This window comes from Cnephaeus nilssonii (genome assembly GCF_951640355.1).
Source record: "Cnephaeus nilssonii genome assembly, chromosome: 7".
Lineage (NCBI taxonomy): Eukaryota > Metazoa > Chordata > Mammalia > Chiroptera > Vespertilionidae > Cnephaeus > Cnephaeus nilssonii.
In genome coordinates, this window is record NC_137078.1 from 4,571,448 (window position 1) to 4,592,766 (window position 21,319).

Consider the following 21,319-nt stretch of genomic DNA (forward strand, 5'->3'; position numbering starts at 1 on the left):
CAAGGCACCATATGACTGCAATGAGACTCGTGCCGAAGTGAATGCAGCACGGGGGGTACACGCTGAGAGGATTCCACTAGGAACCTCTTAGTCTATAAAGACTGAACTTTATATAATCCCAAATTGTGCTTGATTGGAACTGTGCAAAACTAGAATTCCTTTTCCCATTTCTTCACAAATCCTGTAAGTTGTTTTAGCTCTTCCCCAAACCTGTAGTATTTTTATGTCTTTAAAAACTATGTAATTACCACAGTAATAATTAAAACTGGAAACAATTATTTTACCCCATTGGTTTTAAGGATAGATTGCTTTGGTTTATTAGAACATGTTTCTGTGAGGAATTTTTCTTTAATTTTTGGTGGTGAGTGTAGTTTGTGGTGTTTTGGGCATCAGGGGGTGTTCATATGGGATTCTTTGTTTGGATTTAAGAAAGGAATACAGAGAAACTATTGCATGTAACCTGGGAAGGAAGGACATCAAAAATCTGGGGGCCATTTTAACTAAAAAGGTTAGGGTTTTTTGTTTTCAAAGTTAATTTGCCCAAAACAACACAATTTTGGTTTTTGTTACAATTGTTGAATTTCTTTTTAGATTTTTGGTTCTGAAAAGCCCCTGCAATTTAAGCTATATGTTAAAATACTGTTAACTAGAAGGGCTTAGATTTTGTTTCTGAAATGAAGAGTTCCTGTTTTAGTGCTGGCAAAAGGCTGCCGTAAAGAGAGACTTCCTTTTTTTTTTTTTATTACATATACTGTCTAATACTTAATTTATTCGTGGACTCTCAAGCGTTTGAATGTTCCATTTAAATATTGGGGGGTATTTATGTGTATACTGTTGCTCTTTTTCCTATAAATTCATTTTTAGAGTTTTTAAATTCTCTATTTAAATTTGACAGGGAAAAATTGACAAGGAAGCTTTTTTTAAACATATCAAATTTGTATTTTTCCCAAACCCCAACCTCCTCCCCTTTGGCAACCATCAGCTTGTTCTCTATATCTGTGGATCTGTTTGTGTTTTATTTATTCTTTTGTTGTTGTTGTTTTTAAGATTCCACATATAAGTAAAGTCATAACAGTATTTGCCTTTCTCTGCCTGACTTATTTCAACTTAGCCAGCTATACTACAGGAACTATACTTTGGGAGGGAAACGTTTATTTGAAAATTATCAACTCTTACTACCTTTGAAAAGAATAGTAACATTAAAGAACTGTTATTGGGTGCATTTGAGATCTTGCTTCCCGACATTGTCCTCAGTTTGGCTCAAACAAATGCTTATAAAAAGTCTCAAAAAACATAAAAAAGAACTGAACATTATTAGCATTTTCCCCTGCTATATCAGGGGTCTCTTAATTACATTTAATGTATAAACTAAGAATTGATTAGACTAAAGAGAACTTGAAAGCTTCAGAGTTTGAAAAGTTACAAATTTTTAAGCATGAGTTTTAGTGGAAATATTGAGCTTTTCTTGCTAACCAGATAGGCTGTTGGAAATGACCTCTAAAATTGATGTTTAGTTGTAGACTCCAATCTACTCTTGATCCAAGAGTGAAAAGTTACCAAAATCAATTTTAATTTTAGATTTGGGGTCCTAAGGAATTTTTTTTTAATTAAGATATGTAAAACACCATTTGAGACCAACCACTTTTACTTATTGTCAGACAGTAGTGAAAGTACACATGTATGCCAGAGGAGGCAATTTTCATATAGTTATAATGACCTTTGAAGCAACAAAATTTTTTCTTTTGTCTAGAGTTTAAATTAAAGGAGGAAGAGTGATTCTTAAGAAGTATTGCTTGTTTCATTAGGTTAAGAGGAAATATTTTTCCATCCATTCTAGTAATGTAGTTTCTTGGCGATAATAGTAGACTTACTACATTTCTTCCATTTCTCTGTCCCTTAATGCAGAGAGAATGACCATTTTCCTTATTTTATGAGTTCAGGGTTGAGCTAGGAAAAGTAGACAATTTTCTGTTTTCCATGGACTTTTTATCAATGTAGAGCAGCAAGGGTTTTTCTTTCCTAGTTATATTTTTAGTATTCAGTCAGGTTTCTTAGCTAATAGGAATTGGGGAGAGGAGATTTTTAAATTAGGCACACCTATTCCAGTGCAACCCAGTTAGACAAGTTAGGTCACTTTGTTGAACCTCAGTTTGTTCCTCTTTAAATACCTACCATTATCAAACATCGTTTATCTCATAAAATCCTCACCCCTCAACTTAGTAATTATATAAATAGTGCTTTAGGGTTAATGCCTTTCATGTATTATTCAACTAATTTTTATTGAGTGCCTATTATGTGCACTCAATAAAAAGATGCAGTCATGGATCAGTCATAGTTCCTCCCCTCAAGGTACACCTAGATTTTGGCACATTGAATGTGACCAACAGATGCTCTTCCTAGGAGCAGTTATTTGATGTTGAATGTGTGTACTATCAGTTATCTTTCATGCTGTCTTGAGTATTACACAAGACCCATTCCTTCTCTAATTCCTACTTACTCACATGTTCTTTTTCTTGGCGTGCTTATGGACTCTAGCAGAAAAATTGCCAGAAAATATTACTCTTTTAAGTTTAAGTAAAAGACTGCTTTGAAACATAATACAAGTATTTAAAGAGCACTGTAATAAACATTAAACTAGTTCTGGCTTTAAACATGAAATAGTTTAAAACAGAAGCATGTGAAAAGCAACATGAAAATCACTGACTATATATATTTTTACTTTAAAATATTAAATGTAATCTGAAACTTACTATACTTGCATGCTTTTGTACAATGGAATACTACCCACTGTATTTGAGGGTTATATTATAGCAATTTGTCTTGTTTAAATATAATTGTCACTACTAGTAGAAAATGTCCTGTGGGCTTTTATTGTAAGTTCTAGAACATGTCCTTAATTTTGGGTAGAATCTGGCATGTCTAAGAAGCAGTTGGAAATATTTTTCTTTATAAAGTTAAATGTTAAGAATTTGAATAAAGCATGTGTATTTGTTTATATACATAAATATGGATAATCTTTGTGTCCCTCTCCTCACAACCTGGATGGAATTGACATGACTTTCCAGTTTAAGCAGTGGATTCATTAGAGTGAAGTAGTTCACACTCTTGTTCCTTTGGGCTCTGACATTGAGCCTCAACTTTACCAGGGTATTGACCCTTTTTTCCCTGAAATTTTTGTTGACCAAAAATAACATGCAAGATAACGTCTATTCTAGCTGTTAAATTATGTTGACCCCAAACACAATGTGGTGGTTTTTTGTTTTTGTTTTTTAGGAACCGTAATGAAAAACACACCTGAACAATCCACAACCCCACCCTTCTTTAAAATTCTTAAAGTCACCTTTGCTGTGCCTGCTGTGCCTTGAATATAAAGATTCTATAACTAACTGATTTGGGACACCTCAAAATGCAAGTCTTTGCTGGTTGGATTCGAAACATAGTTTAATAAAGCAGGGGTTAGAGAACTGTGACCCTTAGGCCCTATCCGGCCCACTGCCTATTTTTGTATGGTCCACAAGTTTAGGATAGATTTTACAATTTTCAAACGTTTTGGGGGAAAAGAAGAATATTTCACAACATATGAAAATTACATGAAATTCAGATTTCTATATTCATAAATAAGGTTTTATTGGAACACGGCCATGCTTATTTTGTACGTATTGTCTATGGTGGTTTCTTGCTGCGGTGGCACAGTTGAGCTGTGACACAGATCCCTGTGCCTGCAAAGACAAAAGTATTTACTCTTAGCAGTCATCCCTGGCCCAGTGCTCTTGCCCCATTGTTCCCACTACTCCACCTCCCGTTAGTTATGATTGATGAAATTAGGGCTGTGTCAGTCTTTCAAAATGAATGTGAATCAAGAAAATGTACTTAGGCCCTAGATGGTTTGGTTCAGTGGATAGAGCGTCGGCCTGTGGACTGAAGGGTCCCAGGTTTGATTCCAGGCAAGGACACATGCCCGAGTTGCGGGCCCCACCCCAGTAGGGGGCGTGCAGGAGGCAGCTGGTCAATGATTCTCTCTCATCATTGATGCTTCTATCTCTTTCTCCCTCTCTTCCTCTCTATATTTTTTTAAGAAGAAAATGTACTTAGAAATTTGTATCCCTATGTAAAGTTGACTGGATGAACATCCTTATGCTTTCCTTTTCTGTCCTTTCCCAATGGAGCTGGGTAACCAGGAATGGGAGGAAGTACAAAGAAAAGGGACCTTTACTTTCTGGTTATTAAATAAACCTTCTGTTGGGTACAATATCATGTATCATGTTATCATGTATCATGGAGGAGTACACTTGAAGCCTATATAATCTTATTAACCAGTGTCACGCCAATAAATTTAATTAATTAAAAATAAAAATAAATCAATAAATAAACCTCAACTCATAACTTTTTATTTTATTTATTTATATTGTTGGCACTATTACAGATGTCCCCCATTTCCACCCCACTTTGTCCCCCTTCACTTAGCCCCCGCCCACCACCACCACCCTGCCCTCCACCACATGAGTTCATATCTTTTAACATATAGGATAGAATCATTTTTAAGTAGTGGGAATGTCCATGACTTGGTTTGAGATTAGAAAACTCAGATCATGTGTTCCTGAATAATATATTACCCTTGATTGAGCCCTTGTTATGGTCCAGGCACTGTGTTAAGAACTTCCATGTTTTTTAACTCACAATCCTGTAAAGGTGGAGGAAGAACCTAAGGCTGAAAAGGCTATCATCCTATCTAATAAAAGAGTAATATGCAAATTGACCATCACTCCAAGACACAAGATGGCCTCCCCCATGTGGTCAAAGATGGCTGCCCCCATGTGGACACAAGATGGCCTGCAGGCGGGGGAAGTTGTGGGAAGTTAGGGGTGACCAGGCCAGCAGAGGAGGGCAGTTAGGGGTGACCAGGCCGGCAGGGGAGGGCAATTGGGGGAGACCAGGCCAGCAAGGGAGGGCAGTTGGGGGGTACCCAGGCCTGCAGAGGAGGGCAGTTGGGGGGGACCAGGCCTGCAGGGGAGGGTAGTTGAGGGGGACCAGGCCTGCAGGGGAGGGCATTTGGGAGCCAGCAGTTCTGGATTGTGAGAGGGATATCCGGCTGCTGCCCGTTTAGGCCCGATCTTACCGGGATCAGGCCTAAACGGGCAGTTGGACATCCCTCTCATAATCAGGACTGCTGGCTCCCAACTGCTCGCCTGCCTGCCTTCCTGATTGCCCCTAACCGCTTCTGCCTGCCAGCCTGATCACCCCCTAACCACTCCCCTGCCAGCCTGATTGATGCCTAACTGCTCCCCTGCTAGCATGTTTGCCCCTAACTGTCCTCCCTTGTAGGCCTGGTCACCCCTAACTGCCCTCCCCTACAGGCCTGGTCCCCCCAACTGCTCTCCCCTGCAGGCCTGGGTCCCCCGCAACTGCCCTTCCCTGAAGGCCCCGTCGCCCCCAACTTCCCTCCTCTGCCGGCCTGGTCACCCCTAACTGCCCTCCCCTGCAGGCCTGGTCACCCCTAACTGCCCTCCACTGCAGGCCTGGTCACCCCCAACTGCCCTCCCCTGCAGGCCTGGTCCCCCCCAACTGCTCTCCCCTGCAGGCCATCTTGTGGTGGCCATCTTGTGTCCACATGGGGTCAGTCATCTTTGACCACATGGGGGCAGCCATCTTGTGTGATGGTCAATTTGCCTATTATTCTTTTATTAGATAGGATAGAGGTCTGGTACACGGGTGGGGGCCGGCTGGTTTGCCCTGAAGGGTGTCCCGGATCAGGGTGGGGGTTCCCTTGGGGCATGGGGCGGCATGGGCTAGGGGCCTTTGGTGGTTTGCAGGCTGGCCATGCCCCCCGCGACCCAAGCAGAGGCCCTGGTATCTGGGATTTATTTATCTTCTATAATTGAAACTTTGTAGCATTGAGTGGAGCCAAGCCTCCTGCTTGCTCTGTGGCTGCAGCCATCTTGGTTGGGTTAATTTGCATACTCGCTCCTGATTGGCTGGTGGGTGTGACTTGTGGTGTGGCAGAGGTACAGTCAATTTGCATATTACTCTTTCATTAGATAGGATTGTGTGGTATCATTTATATGTGGAATCTACAAAAACTAAACTTATAAAAACAGAGTAGCATGGTTGTGACCAGTTTGTAGGAGTGTGCAAATTGGAGAGATGTTGTTTTAAAGGTACAAATTTTGGGACTAGTTTAAGAGATCTAATGCTCCGACTGGTGTTGCTTGGTGGTTAGAGCGTCGGCCTGCACACTGAAGGGTCTCTCAGGTTGAATTCCCTATCAAGGGCACATACCAGGGTGGCAGGTTCGATCCCCTGCCCCATTGGGATGTGTGCAGGAGGCAACCAATCTATGTGTCCCTTTTTTTTCCTCTCTCTCTTCCCCTCTTCCTTCCTCTTTGCAATAAATTTAAAAAATTTTTTAAGATAAATAAAAGTAATCATAGTTATGTAGTTGTTTTTCTCTAATAGTTTAGAATATTGCTACCTCTGGAAGAGTAGAAACGACTATTCCATATATATATATATATATATATATATATATATATATATATATATATATATTATTGATTTCAGAAAGGAATGAGAGGGAGAGAAAGATAGAAGCATCAATGATGAAAGAAAATCATTGATCGGCTGCCTCTTGCACACCCCTACCAGTGATCGAGCTTGCAACCCAGGCATGTGCCTCAACTGGGAATCAAACCATGACCTGGTTCATAGGTCGATGCTCAACCATTGAGTCATGCTAGCCGTCCCCAACTATTCCTTTTAATAAAGTAAAATATTGTCACAGATACTATCAATGTACAAATTTGGGACTAGTGTCAACAGATGGTCATTGGGTCCAATTCAAGGTCAACAGGAACCCCCAATTTGCAGTGAAGAAGCAAACTATTGAGTGTACACAGCTCAGTGGTGAAGCAGCATGGCTGTGGAACAGCGTGGCTCTGAGGTGGCCCTGGGGTGAGGCCTCTCTCCAGCTAGGCATTTCTGCTCTACTCTGGTGTGCTCCACCTACTCCTCTCTGCCTTGCACAGGTCTGCTTCAATGAGATGTCTTTGATGTTTCAGCCCCAGCCAGAGAAACACCATCTTCAGTCTTTGGTGGAAAGGGAAAGTATGATCTCCTCCGAGCTAGAGGAGAGTTGACTTATATAGACAGAAGTCCCCGCACCAGTCTCTGATGGTCCATCATCCTGCAAATTAGGATTCCAAATCCTTGTAGTTTGGTTCGAAAAGCACTATCCTGACTGGCTAGAATGACACTACTCTGGATTGGACAGTGAAGATGCTGATGGGGATAGAGCTGCACAGCTCAGATTAGAGTAGGAAAGCCTCAGTCCTATTGGTTGAAATAGGATTCCAGGAACTCCTTTATAAGGGCTGGCTCAGATGCAGGAACACCAGGCAGGCAGCAGGTTCAATGCAAGCTTCTCCCTGAAGTGCAGTTCACATGAGAGATCCCTGTGTAGAAATGGCTGCTAGGCTCTGCTTTTATATTTAAGCCCAGTTAGGCACCAAGAGTCCTTCTTGGTAGGTCACTTTATCAGGGTCCACAGGGTTAGATGGCTCTTTTGTTTATATTTAGTCCATATGGTTTTACTTTATTTGAACCATTATCAGAATTTCATCATTTCATGTGGTGAACCCTGAGAAAGAAGACATCTACTAAGAAAGGCTCCTGGTGGCTAACTGAGCTCACATTTTAAAAACCAGAGCATAGCAGCCATTTCTATACAGAGGCCTCTCACACAATATGCATTTCAGGAAGAAGCCTGCACTGAACTACCTGCCTGCACTGTGTTCCTGCACCTGAGCCAGTCCTTATAAAGGAGTTTCTGGAATCCTATCTTAACAACTAGGACTGACGCTTTCACCATCCAGTTGGAGCTGTGCAGCTATATCCTCCTCAACATCTTTACCGACCAATTAGAGCAACTCCATTCTGACCAATTAGGACAGTGCATTTTAGGCCAATCAAATTGTGAGGATTTGGAGTCCCCATTTACATGAGGACAGACCAATCAGGGACCAGAGGTAGGGACTGCTGTCTATCATTCAGTCCCCCTCTGGCTCTGGGAGCACATTTCCCCTTTCCATGGAAGACTAAAGATTGCATTTCCCCAACTGAGCTGAAATATCAAAGATGTCTCGCCAGAGCAGACCACTGAGGAGCAGAACAGAGCTGTCTAGCCTGAGAGGAGCCGGGCCCCAGGGTGGCCTCACAGCTGTGCTATTTTCACAGCTGTGCTGCATCACAATTGAGCTGTTTTGCAATGATTAAAGTTTCCCACTTCACTTCCCGAAATTGGGGATTCCTGTTGGTGTTGAATTGGCACCAATGACCATCAGTTGACAGTTTGCTTTTCTAGTAGATTCTGTGCTCTTTGAGAACTCAATTATTTTGTTCTGTTTTCCCAGCTTAGAAATTTGACCTTGTGCCAGGTTAGTTTGATGACATTTTTGTGTTCTGTTCTACTCTTTACCGTGTTTGGTTAAAGGTTGGAATCGAAGGGTGAGGATAGGCAGAATTGTGCAGGTTTGCTGTACTACACTGAAACCCACTCCTGATAGCAGTTCTATTTATGAAAGGGTTAGAGCAGGGTGTCCTGGCCCTGTAGGCAGGAAGGTTTAAGTTTCATTTTATATTATTTGAGTCATTAAATGTTAACATACATATGTGCGTGTGCCTCAGTTACAAAATATAACTGACTCCCTGAGCTCTATGATGTGAAAGCCTTTTTCTTGATTCTTTCGTGCACATTGTTCTTCAGAAATAGTATTTTTTGAAGGTGTGTGATTGAGTTGGGAATTGGATAGTAGCTCTAGACTCTGTGGCAGAGTAGAGGCGAAGCACTACGAGAAGGAACAAGAGGGGTCCTCAGGAGTCCTGTCACAAAGACAGCTCAGGGTGGTCTGTTAGTCACTGTCCTGTGTGCGGTGACAGATATTCTTCTTTCAGGATGTTGGTGAAGGGAAGGGGAAGAATGTCTATGGGGCTAGTTTCTGTTCTCTGTTATGACGGCTGCCATCTTCCACAAAAGCATTCACTTATCACACCTACTGTCACCAGGCCCTGCACTGGTTCTTGCCTTCGTGCAGGAAAGATTTCACAACATGATTCCAGGTGATTGTGAGAGTACAGTTATTAGAGCTGAGGACAGTGAAACAAAGAAAGAGCTCAGGATAGAAGAAGCCACAGGAAAGCCTAGGCAGGGCTGCTTTGGCTCTTTAGAAATGTAGGAACGAAGTGGGCCATGCTTGGCTGCTGTTAGCTCACTGAGAAGTAAATGTCACAGTGACAAAAGAGAGCCAAGGAGGGGTGCTGCCAGCTCACTGAGAAGTAAATGTCACAGTGACAAAAGAGAGCCAAGGAGGGGTGCTGCCAGCTCACTGGAGGTCAGAGAATAAGGGGGCCTTGGATACAGGTTCAGGGGGTTAGCCTGGGGTGAGCTGCCGCTGCCCATTGCTCCCCTGGTTGCAGGTCTCATGGGGCCTTTGTCTTGAGGCTTTTTATCCTATTCTTGGAAAAAACCCTGGGAGGGGTCTCAGGTGAGAGGCTTAACAGAATATTCATTAGCTTTCCAGGTGTGTCCTTCAATATGTTGATTTATCAAAAAGTGCATGTAGATGGGTCATGATTATCTTCTGGGTAATTTCCTTTTTAAAGAACATCATTGAAGAGGGACTGGGACAGAGGCCAGTCTGTCCCTGGATGGTCTGGAATGTGTAAGCCTGTGTCCTTGGTTAGGGACGATAACTGGCCATAAATTGCTCAAATTGTTTGGCCCTGTTTAATTATTTTTGCCTCAGTTTCCCTTATTCTACTTCTCAAGGACTTCCCCTAGCTTCTTACTATCCTACCTTACCACCATTCTACTTAATTATTTTTTATGTATGGGGATGAGAATGAGTAGATAATGAGGGAAGAGAAGATATAATATGGTAATGTATTATCTCTTAAAAGATTATTTTGTAATAGAAATTTTTCATAGTATTATTGTATTATTTCTTTTTTGTTGTTAATTCTCACCCAAGGATATTTTTTCCATTGATTTTTGGAGAGTGGAAGGGAGGGAGGTAGAGAGAAAGAGGCAGAGAGAGAGACAGAAAATGAGAGAAACATCAGTGTGAGCGAGACACATCAATTGGTTGCTTCCCACACCCACCTAGACCAGGCCTGGGAATCATACCTGCAACCCTTAGGTGTGCGGGCCAACACTCCAACCACTGAACACTCCAGTCAGGTCTGTATTACATTTTAGATTTTGACTTATCCTCCTCAGAAAATGCAGAGATTAAAAAATGTGAGACAAGTCCTGGACCCCCCCCTCTCCCCAACTGCCCTCCCCTTTCAAAGCTGGCTTTCAGCCCCCCCTTGAAGCAGTTATTTCTGTCTGTGGCACCTGTCATGACCACACCTTTGGAGAGATACCACACATGTCAGTGTTAAGTGGTATACATGGTCCCTTTCACCACAAGTATTCTGAAATTGAAGGACTATTTAGAAACAGACTGGGGTTTTTTTTATTATAGAGCAGGAGTAATATGATAGGGAGGGAAACAGGACTGGCCATGACCAAGAGAATAAGCATAGCCCTGGCAGAAGCAACACAGAACCCTCACAGCCAGGTGGGCTGGTGCGTAGTGAGTGCTCTAGAAGCTTACAGTTCTCATCCTCACCTCCTTGTCACTGTGGAGAGGAGGGAGCGCTTACTAAAGGTTCCTTTATCTCTTGTTTCTTGAGGATGGAAATGGAGCTGTGTGTCCATTTGCCTCTTTCCAGAGGTAATACTCGTGTGAAATATATTATAGGAACCCAGATTGGCCCCCAAACACCTCCTGTACCAGAGTGCGAACAGGAAGGGGGGTGCCTGGTCTATACTTTTGAGTGGGAACTGCCACATCCTCTGGCCCTTGACCAATGAGTTCATTTGTGACCTCTGACTTAGGGAAACAAATAATGAGTAGACTGACTGGGTGCCCCATGTAACTGGTCATTTTATTATGCTGTACTTTTATTTTATACTAGAGGCCCATTGCACAAAAATCGTGCACTTGGTGGGGGGGGTCCCTCAGCCCCGCCTGCTCACTCTCCAATCTGGGACCCATCGGGGGATGTCCGACTGCTGGTCCACAGGGATCGGGCCTAAACCGGCAGTCGGACATCCCTCTCACAATCTGGGACTGCTGCCTCCCAACCGCTCGCCTGCCTGCCTGCCTGATTGCCCCTAACTGCTTCTGCCTGCCAGCCTGATTGCCCCCTAACCACTCCCCTGCCAGCCTGGTCACCCCTAACTGCCCTCCCCTGCTGGCCTGGTTGCCCCTAACTGCCCTCCCTTGCCGGCCATCTTGTGGCGGCCATCTTGTGATGACATGGAGGCAGCCATCTTTTGACGATGTGGGAGCAGCCATCTTGTGACCACATGGGGGCAGCCATCTTGTGCAAGGGCATGATGGTCAATTTGCATAATATCTCTATTATATAGGATTTTTAAGATAGGTTTTTAATGATTTCAGAGAGAGTAAGGGAGAGGGAGAGAAGGATAGAAACATCAGTGATGAGAGTGAATCATTGATTGGTTGCCTACTGGGGATTGAGCCTGTAACCCGGGCATGTGACCTGACCGGGAATTGAACCATGACCTCCTAGTTCATAGGTTGACACTCAAACATTAGCCACACTGTCCAGGCTGGACTTTTATTTTATAACCCAATCCTCCATTCCTTCCTAGTTTCAAAAGCAGACACAATTGTGTTAAGTGGCTAAGTGAAATGTGTTTCGTGTTGGATAAAGGGCCCATGAGGTTCTAAGAATAGATTCCTGACTTTAGCCTCTTATATCTGTCTGGGTTTGATTAGGAGAGAGCTGCATAGTAATTTGAATGAGGAAGGTTTATTATAAAGATAGGAAGAATTATTAACTCTAACAGGAGGCTGAGGTAATAAAGGATTGGCTAGTAAGACGTAGAACACTCAAGGTTATAGGAATAGCAGCTACATGGAGCTGAGATAGAGTGTCGCACCCCCGCACACACACACTGTGGAGGCTCACAAGGCTCACGGAACAGCAGAGAAGTTGCTATGGTGCCAGGCCAGTGAAACTTGCTAGAAATGTGAACTTGTAGGAGACCCTCCCTCCAGGGTACCAGGAAGGTCGTTCTTGTGAGGTGTCTCACCAGAGGCACTCCACTACAGAACTGCTGAGAGTGGGGGAGGGTCAGTGTGCTGTGGTCTGCCACACACTGTGAGAGTCCGAGGCCACCTGCTGCACAACCACCAGGGAGGCTGCACGCGCCTGGCTGCTTCTGGTGCCATGCCTGTAGGAGCTGGGCCACTGACAAAGCTGTGTGTGCTGCAGGAGGCTAGCGCAGAAGAAAGCCCTACACTCAGGAACTTGCCAAGTGAGCACATGAGACCAAGATGCAAAATCATTTCCTCCATCAGGTCTCTTTAGTGCCCTCTACTGAAAAAAAAAAGCCCCAGTGCAGCAAAGGAGAACAACCACTTGCACAGAGCAGGCAGTAACTCTGTAACCGGCACACCAAAGATGTTCCAGTAATACTCCATCAAGAAAATGAGTGGGTCTATCTGCAGTCATAATTACCATGCTTTTATATATTACTAGAGGCCCAGTGCACGAAATTCATGCATGGGGCGGTGTCCCCTCAGCCCAGCCTGCACCCTCTCCAATCTGGGACCCCTCAGGGGATATCCGGCTGCCTCTCACAATCTGGCCCCACTGGCTCCTAACCGCTCACCTGCCTGCCTGCCTGATCGCCCCTAACCCCTCTGCCTGATCACCCCTAACCACCTGTCTGCCTGATCGCCCCTAACTATTGCCTGCCTGCCTGATCGCCTCTAACTACTCCCCTACCAGCCTGATTGCCCCTAACTGCTCCCCTGCTGGCCTGATCACCCCTAACTGCCTCTGCCTCGCCCCACACCCGGGACCTGGGATTCCCTCCCTCTGGCCAGTCGCAGGCACCCAGGACCTGGGCAGCTTGTCCCTCTCCCGGGCCACAGCCTGACTGGTCCCCATTCCTCTCTCGTGAGCTCATTTGTGCCTGGCTGGTCCCCATTCCTCTCTCCCCAGTGTTGAGTGTCTGAGCAGTTAAGGCATGAGGGCGTGATGACCATTTGCATATTAGCTCTTTATTATATAGGACTAGAAGCCCAGTGCATGAAATTTGTGCACTGTGGGGTCTGTCCACCTGGCCGGCGATCGGGGCCGATCAGGGCCATCTCTCCCAGTCCCAGTCGGGGCTGGTGGCCGGGGAGGGACCATGGGAGGGCTCCAGAGTGTGTCCAGCCCCGTCTCACCCAGTCCCGATCAGCTGGACCCCAGCAGCAAGCTAACCTATCAGTCAGAGCATCTGCCCTCTGGTGGTCAGTGCACATCATAGCAACTGGTCAGTTGACTTCTCAGTCAGACACTTAGCATATTAGGCTTTTATATATATAGACTAGTGGCCCGGTGCATGAAATTCTTGCACGGGTGGGGGGATGTCCGTCAGCCCGGCCTGCACCCTCTCCAATCTGGGATCCCTCTTGCAATCCGGGACCGCTGGCTCCTAACCACCCACCTTCCTGCCTGCCTAATCGCCCCTAACCACTCTGCCTGCCGACCTGATCGCCCCCAACTGCCCCCCTCGCCCCCCCCCCCCCCCGCTGGCCTGCTCACCCCCAACTGCCCTCCCCTCCTGGCCTGATCGCCCCTAACCGCCTCTGCCTCGGCCCCGCCACCATAGCTTTGTCCAGAAGGATGTCCAAAAGGTCTCCCAGAAGGTCTCTCGGTCTAATTAGCATATTACCCTTTTATTAGTATAGATTGTAACTCATGGTGTGGAATGCTTGGCACGCACTTTCCATCCAGCCCCTGGTCTTGGAGACCTCATGTCCTTCCAAGGCTCTGCCCACCCTCTTCAGCTGCCACATGAAGCAAATTGCATCGTGTGCATGGAAACCCTTTGCAGGCTCCATGGGTGTGTCTTTACTTCACTGCAGTTCTGATTACCCCAACATAAGAAGAGACACCCTCATTATCATGTAACACCATCGTGGTGAGACCCCTGCTCAACCTACTGCAACAGTTTTAAATAGGCCATGGGTCGCCCTAGATGGTTAGGCTCAGTGGATAGAGACACGGCCTGCAGACTGAAGGGTCCTGGGTTCGATTCCGGTCAAGGGAACATTCCTGGGTTGCAGGCTCAATCCCCAGTAGGGGGCATGCAGGAGGCAGCAGATCGATTCTCTCTCATCATTGATGTTTCTATCTCTCCCTCTGACTTCCTCTCTAAAATCAATAAAAATGTATTAATTAAAATAAATAGGCCATGAATCAAACGTCACTGCTCTCCATCCAGTCCCCTCACACCCTCTTTTGTCTTCGCGCCCCCCCCCCCCCCCCCGCACACACACACACACTCTGCTGGGGTCTGTAAAATGGGGTCAGGATTTCTACTTCAACCAAAGGCAACACTTCCGCACAACCCTCCTTCCCCGCCCCTCTCTGTCCCCAGTCCTGTGGGGTCTCTCCCTCCCTCCACTCCATCTAACCTGGTGGGCCCTGCTCTGCCCCCTCCTCCTGTGACCTCCTGTCTGCAGCCTCCCCCTTTCTCCTCTGGGGGTTGAGCACCCAAAGGCTGGGCGGGGCAAGGTGGGCGAGATGGTGGAGGCGGGGTTGTGCAGGCCTTGCGGTGGTGCAGAGGTGTGCGGAGCTGTGCGAGGTGAGCACAGGCGGGACCTCGGAGGAGAGATGAGGTGACGGGTCACGGGGAAGAGGAGGGAGGAACGTGGAGCCTGTCCCGTGGGAGAGGCACTGGGCTCCTCGGCTGCCCCCACCCAGCAGCTTTTCTAGCCCCCTGCGCAGCTGTCACCCTCCGCCCCTCCTGCTTCCTTTCAAGTTTTGGACTCAGTTTCTCTTACTCAGCCCTGCCCACCCCCTCTGCTGCGACCCCAGGAGCCCAAGGCTGCCCCTTGGCCACGGGCAGGCGTGCCTGGCCTGTCCTCCTCCCCCCCCCCCCCCCCCCCCCCCCCCCCGTAATGGTGCTACCCGTTCTCCTGGAGTAGTTAGTGAAACTTAACAAATACAAAGAAGCAGCTCTGAAGATTATAAATTGCACACTGAGAACGCCACAGGCTGCGGAGGGCGGCGCACATCACGTGTAGCAGCCTCCTGTGCCACCCGGTCCCTCCTGGCTCCCGCCCCCGCCTGCCGCCCAGGGCTCAGGCCAAACCCTGGGAGCTTCTTGATGGCTCTCTCCTCACACCTCAATTTCCAGTCCAGCCCACGAGCGCCCACAGCAGGCTAACCTATCGGTTGGAGCATCTGCCCCCTGGTGGTCCGTGTGTGTCATAGCAACTGGTCGAGCTGCAGAACTCCAGTTGAGGGACAATTTGCATATTAGGCTTTTATTATATAGGATTGCCAGATTTTTAGAATATGTCTTCTTGAGAAGAGCTAAAGGAATTGAACAAAGAATTTCCCACCTAACACTGTAAACTGCTTTCAGAAAGCCAATTTCCTCCTGTGACAGAAGATGGTAAGCTCAATGGGGAGAGAGAAAGGCTGAGGACAGGAGCCAGAATCAGAGGAGAAACATGCAGAAGACACCTGGGAGAAACTGAAGGCCTGGGTGTGCGGACACCATTCCACTGACGGCCACAGCACCAGGCCTCCTGTGGCGGCCTCTCATTTTCACACCTTGAGGTCCTGCATACGGGAAAACTAAGGCATGGTAGCTGAAACAATTCCTCGGCTTTCTATATACACGTAACGAAACTTGGAGTTAATGAAAGAGGAGAAACTTTTTTAAAGTTAGCAAAAAATAAAACTTCCAGTTCTGCTTAATCCTGTCCAATATTTTCAAATGTTTCTTAATACAATAACATATGCATGAAAACATGTTCTATGTTAAAAAGAAAACAAGTGGAAATGAAATATATGTAGGTTTAAATTTGAAAGGATTGTTTTTATTTGACTTGAGTAAAATGTTTTTTTCTGTCCTTCCATACTGAAATTCTCGTTCTCATTTACCTTATCATTGAGGAAAGTAGACCTCATGTTAAATGTAGTCAAGAAATAAAAACTCCCACTGACTTCCTCTCCCAATTTAGCTGAAGGTCAGTGCTCAGTGAGCTGTTCCTAGCTGAGTCAGAACTAAATTAAGGATGTAATTAGAGCCAGAAAGCGTGGTGCTGGCAGCCACTGCAGTGTCTGAGGAGCTCATGGAGACACTAGAAGAGTTTCCCTGGGGCATTCTCTTAAGTCAGCACTCTTTTAGCTAATGATACTGTTGTATATTTGAAATACAAGTCTCTCTTAAGTTTGTCTATTTGGTCAGGACACAATATGCCTTTTTGAAAAGTCGTTTAGGGGTGAGAATATGTGTTAATAGGTCACAATACAAATGCCTGAGAGAAATTATTTGAGTAACAGAGGAGCTGCTACAGAGGCATTTTCCAGTAAAGATGTTTAAAAATTGAAGAGAAAAAATTGAACAACCCATGAAAGATAATTTTAAGAATGTTTTTTCAGTTGACCAAATACTGCTTATTTGAGTGACCATGGGATGGGGATTCAGTGAGAGAGCTTATAGATTTCACCCTGTAGTGATGATCGTTAAATTAGTTGTCTTTACTTGGAGGAGGGAGTCCTCTGAAGTCCATGAGCTCCATGAAGCTTATCTGAGCTCCTGCAGAAGGAAGCAGCTCACCATCACTTGTCCACGTTTTTGTGGATGTATCATCCAGTACCAGGAATGTTTGATTATCATAATACTAAAGGTAATTCTGAGCAATCACCTTGTAACAATCCTGTTTTTATTTAAAATCATATATATTTTTTTAAAAGAATAGTGATCAACTGTTAAAGTGCTTATCTCTAGATGGCAGAAATATCAGTGAGTCTTTGACTTTTATAAATTTTCTGCAATAAGTTACTTTTGGGCTGAAGGAGGTGAGGAAATTAAACTTATCAAACAAAATGATGTCCCTGTGAGCTCACATTTTACACACCTGGGGCTTGCAAACTGGGGCTGCCCCATTGTTCAGATCTGTTAGTTTTCTGCTATTAATGATTTTGGCTTTTCTGCTACACATTCTGCTGCTTTCTCAGTCTAGTTTGGTACCTTTCTGTGGTGGGTCCCTTCTGTGATGAGAATGTCTTTCTGTTCTTGAGGCAGGCAGCTAGTTGCAGGCAGTCAGGTCTGCGGTGTTCGTGTGGACGGGAGGGGTCACAAGTCTTGAACTCTGTTAAGTTTTCTCTGCACATGATTCAGAATGTCCCTGAATAAAAAGTTTCATGGAGAATAGAAATAGTGTTTTAATTGTTGGTTTTAGGACTGAAAGTGTGCCTTCTAGTTTACATACCGAAATATTTCAACCTGAAATTGAAATATTCACTCATTTTTTATGAGGGATATGAACACTTCTTAAAATATCACTAAGTTTGGGGTGCTCGAAATCTTCTGTCTCCAACACTAAAAATGTCTAACTCTAGGTGACTTTCCTTTGCGAGGGTGTTACAGTGAAGATGCAGGTCGCCTTCTCTGATCACAGCCTCCTTGTCACTGCTGGATCGGTCTGAGTATTGGGATGAGACGGAGGCCTGGGATGGGCAGTTGATGGTGTAGAGGCATCATTCGCTCCCTCTTCATCTGTGTTAGGTGCCAACGTTTTCCACTTAGTCTCTTCAGTTATTTCTAACATGCTCCAAAAGGAGAAAAAGGCTCTTCCTTGCTTTGATCATGATCCCGAAAAGCAATGCCAGTGGAAGCAGGTAACAAATGTTCCGTTTCCATGCTTTTAAATTTGAGATGTGTACGTTATTTCACCCTCACTGTCTCGCCCCTGTTGTAATGAATACTTTCTTTTTGCTTGTGCAATCAGGAATTAGGAAACAACTTGAACGACAGAGCAAAGTGTCATATTCATTGCAACTCCATATCCTTTTCTCGCCAGCCTTTGTCTGTTTCCTCACCGTCTGTAAAAAGAAAACAGTGCATTTGCCCAGGAAGCTGGGAAACAGGAAAGAACTTTCCAGCTCCATTATCTTTACTTGCATGTTATGATTGTTTTGTTTTTAGTAATAGGGGAAAATCAGATTAAAATTTCCATGTGAGTGGGATTGAGAATCACAGTGAAAATAATTTATTTTGCCATAACCAAGCCATCTCAACAATTTGAATACCCCAGCATTCATGGAAGCCTTTGATTGACATTAGAGATGCTTCATGCTATTAGTTAGGTTGTTGCCAAGTGTTTGGTTTAGCCATCTCTCTGGAATGGCTACAACATGTAACATGTTCCTATATTAGAGTCCCGTGGTGTTTTAATGGCATTTGGTCAAAATGTTCAACTTGGGTTTTAAAAATCACATAGATGAAATATTTGGTAGTGATGTACATAATTCAGTAGTTGCTATTTGAGAGAATTTTAATTTAGAAATACCAGTTATTAAAAAGTTGATTTTTATATTTGGCAATGCTCATGATTCTATCCAGGCTTTAAGTATTCAAGTTCCCGGAATTAACTGCAGTTTATTTTTGTATGATAGCTCTACTAGTAAAAGGGTTATTTATCTCTGGCTATGTGTTGTGTTGGGTGGAATTTATTTGGGCTGGAACCATGGAGTTAGTGACTGATGGAATCTGAAGCCCTGTAGCACTCTGTGGGACCCGGAGTGGTCAGCGTAACATTGGAAACGCTGTGTGTGGCTTGGCATCTAATAGGCTGTTAGGGGCACTCAGTAAGGGTCCTAGGTCCTACCTGCTATGGTCTGAATGTTTGTGATATCTCTCCCCCCAAAATTCATACGCTGAAATCCTAACGCCCAAAGGTAATAGTATTAGGAGTTCAGGCTTTTAGGAGGTGGTTGGGTTATGAGGGTGGATCTCTCGTGAATGGCGTTAGTGCCCTTCTAAAAATGGTGTTAGAGATCCGTAGCCTCTCCCACCACATGAGAATTCAGTGAGGTGCCAACCGTGAACCAGGAAGAGGGGAGGAGAGCCCGTACCAGAACCCAACAGTGCAGGTGCCTTGGCTGTGGATGTCCAGCCTCTAAGTATGAGGAATAAATTTCTGTTGTGTATAAGCCACCTAGTCTGTGGTATTTTGTTCTAGCAGCCCCATTATCTATGACACTGCACAGTAGATAATGACAAAATGATCACTTCAGTAAATGATTGAGTTCAGTTTAGCAAACAGTAGATGAGAAAATGTTGAGCTTATGAAATATGCATTTCTCTACTCAGGGTGGATTTAAGGGTTGTTTAGTGTTCAGAGCTATCCCATGGGATCTCCCAAAGAGCCAATGTGATGAGGAGAGTTTATTAGATCCTAGAACCTCTTTGGAAAAACCGTTAAGTAATCACAGACCTCAGGAAACCCTAGTTCTTCAGCAAAAACCACTTAATAGGCCAGCTATTCAGACCAAAATGTCTTTTTTGATATTTTTTAAAAACAATCTCCCAACTACTTCAAGAGCTGTTTTGATGCCACTGGAGTGTCAGTAGTCATTTTAGTCAAGGGAATTCAGGTAACTATTTTTCTATTATTACAGTCACAGTCTAAAGGATTGTTTGCATTTCTTAGAGTGATATTAAATGCCAAAAATGGTTTAAAGGTAACAAAATGACTGGATACAAAACTTGAGCAATGGTGTTTATTTGGCCTCATATTATTTAGCTGTGCTCTATGGTAGCTGGATAAGAGAAGTGAATGATCAACCGACTCACCTGTATAGCCCTTTTGGACGAATAGTGCTACCTAAGCTTTCAATGGCCACATGGTTACTGACCATCACTCAGACACTAGGGCCCAAAGATGGCTTTGCTCACTTAGCACTGGATACTGAAATAGAAATCCGCATCGTTATATGCTTGAATAATTGGAGATAATAATAGATCCATATATTGTTTTCCCAACTACATTGTATACTCATAGAAACAGAGGATGTGACTTGTATTCACTTGTTTATTCATTCAGCAGGTGCTTGTTAGGTACCCTTTAGGTCTGTTGTACCATGGGCTCCATATGTTCAGGCATAATCTATACTAATAATAGACAATATGTAAATTGACCATACCCCACACGACACCCACAGCCAATCAGTAGTGAGTATGCAAATTAACCCCCCCCAAAAAAAAATATGGCCGGCCTGTGGGCAGCGTGCAGGCGCCGAATGGCCGGGGACGGGACGGGATGCCTACCCACCCTTCACGTTGCCGGGGGGATGCCACTGGAGTGTCTGGTCCTGTCAGTCCGGCCTGTGGGTGGCTGGAGTTAACAGTCCTTTTGGTTTGTGCAGCCCCTGAACTGGTAGCGGAAACCAAGAGCGCAGGGAGCACCAGGAATGCTGGGAATTGTAGTTCTGGTGGCAGATGCGTGTTGCGGGATCTCCTAGTAATGGGCAACCTTTTGAGCTTGGTGTGTCAAACTTCGCCAAAAAACTGAGCATAACTTGGGTAGTGTGTCACTTTGAGGAAAAAACTAACTCCAAGACTCTAGTCGCAAATGTTTCATCCTCAGGAGCAGCAAATGTTTCATCCTCGGCATGCGGCCGCGTGTCATCAGAAATGGCTACGCGTGTCAGTGCTGACACGCATGTCATAGGTTCACCATCACTGTCCTAGACACTAGAGCAAAGTGAGCCTGGAGCAAGTTACTGTTGTGGGTGGGGGAGGGAGGGAAAGCAAAGGTGAGAGACATAAGTAAAGTCAGAGTGTCGAGGAAAAATTAAAGGGAAGATATCCTGCAACTTCCAGGAAATCTCCACCAATGGAGCAAAGAAAAAAAAAAAGACCTCTATTATTCTGTGAGCACCAAACAAAACTGGGCTGGGGTCTCAGACAATTCACTCATATGATTGCAAAGCCAGACAGAAACTCCCAGATTGGAGAGGGCTCCCCTGAGGGCTCCCAGATTGGAGAGGGTGCAGGTCGGGCTGAGGGACCCACCCCCCATGCATGAATCTTCGTGCACTGGGCCCCTAGTCGTATATAATAGAAGTCTAGTATGCTAAGTGTTCGGTCGTATGGTCATCTGTTCAACCAATCAAAGCGTAATATGCTAATGATATGCTAAGGCCAATCAACCACTCACTATGACATGCACTGACCACCAGGGGGCAGACGCTCCGACCGGTAGGTTAGCTTGCTGCTGGAGTCCAGTCAATCGGGACTGAGCCAGATGGGTTGGACGCACCCTGGAGACCTCCCGCGGTCCCTCTCTGGCTCGCCAATCTCCCGCGTATTTCCCCAGTCTCAATCGTGCACTGGTGGGGTCCCTTGCCCTGGCCTGTGCCCACTTGCAATCCAGGACCCCTTTGGGGG

General features: G+C 45.1%; 1 protein-coding gene across 4 annotated transcripts in view; it reads left to right on the plus strand.

The window, feature by feature from the left end:
* LIMS1 (LIM zinc finger domain containing 1) overlaps nt 1-21,319 on the plus strand; it is a 159,327-nt gene that overhangs the window by 81,977 nt on the left and 56,031 nt on the right. The gene's annotated exons all lie outside the window — the stretch shown is intronic.